This window comes from Psammomys obesus, unplaced genomic scaffold (assembly GCF_907164565.1).
Source record: "Psammomys obesus unplaced genomic scaffold, mPsaObe1.curated_primary_1811, whole genome shotgun sequence".
Taxonomy (NCBI): Eukaryota; Metazoa; Chordata; class Mammalia; order Rodentia; family Muridae; genus Psammomys; species Psammomys obesus.
In genome coordinates, this window is record NW_026596039.1 from 1,586,988 (window position 1) to 1,588,292 (window position 1,305).

Here is a 1,305-nt window from a genome sequence, read left to right on the forward strand (position 1 = left end):
AAACATGGTTGAGCAAATGTCCTTTTTGTGTACTTGTGCCTCTTTTGGGTATATGCCTAGGAGTGGTATGGCTGGATCTTGAGGAAGCGCTATTCCTAGTTGTCTGAGAAAGCGCCAGATTGATTTCCAGAGTGGTTGTACAAGTTTACATTCCCACCAGCAGTGGAGAAGGGTTCCCCTTTCTCCACAACCTCTCCAGCATGTGTTGTCCCTTGAGTTTTTCATCTTGGCCATTCTGATGGGTGTAAGGTGAAATCTCAGGGTTGTTTTGATTTGCATTTCCCTAATGGCTAATGACGTTGAGCATTTCTTTAAGTGCTTCTCTGCCATTCGATATTCCTCTACAGAGAATTCTCTCTTTAGCTCTGTTCCCCATTTTTTAAGTGGATTACTTGGTTTATTGCTTTTCAGCTTGTTTAGTTCTTTATATATATTGGATATGAGTCCTCTGTCAGATAAAGGGTTGGTGATGATTCTTTCCCAATCTGTAGGCAGTCGCTTTGTTTTGATGACGGTGTCCTTTGCTTTACAGAAGCTTTTCAATTTCATGAGGTCCCATTTATTGATTGTTGCTCTTAGAGCCTGTGCTGTTGGTGTTCTGTTCAGGAAGTTTTCTCCTGTACCAATGAGTTCTAGGGTATTCCCCACTTTTTTTTCAAGCCGATTTAATGTGTCTGGTTTTATGTTGAGGTCTTTGATCCACTTGGACTTCAGTTTTGTGCAGGGTGATAAGTATGGATCTATTTTCATTTTTCTACATGTAGACATCCAGTTGGACCAGCACCATTTGTTGAAGATGCTATCTTTTTTCCATTGTATGGTTTTGGCATCTTTGTCAAAAATCAGGTGTCCCAGAAGCAAAAAGACACGCATGGTATATACTCACTCATATAAACATACAATATAGAATAAACCCACTAAAATCTGTACATCTAAACAAACTAAGCAAAAGAGAGGACCCTAACTAAAAAGTTCAATCCCCATCCTGAAAGGCAAAAAGGATGGACATCAGAAGAAAAAGAAAATAGGAAACAACCTCGGAACCTGCTACAGAGGGCCTCTGAAAGCCAGAAGAAAACAGGAAACAACCTTGAAACCTGCCACAGAGGGCCTCTGAAAGCTTCTGCAGTATAAACTGTCAAAGCAGATGCTGAGCCTGATGGCCAACTGATGGGCAGAGTGAATGGAATTCTATGTAAGAAGTGGGAAATAGTAAGAGCTGGAGGGGATGGGAACTCCACAAGGAGAGCAACAGAATAAGATAATTTGAACACAGGGAACTTCCCAGAGACTCATACTCCAACC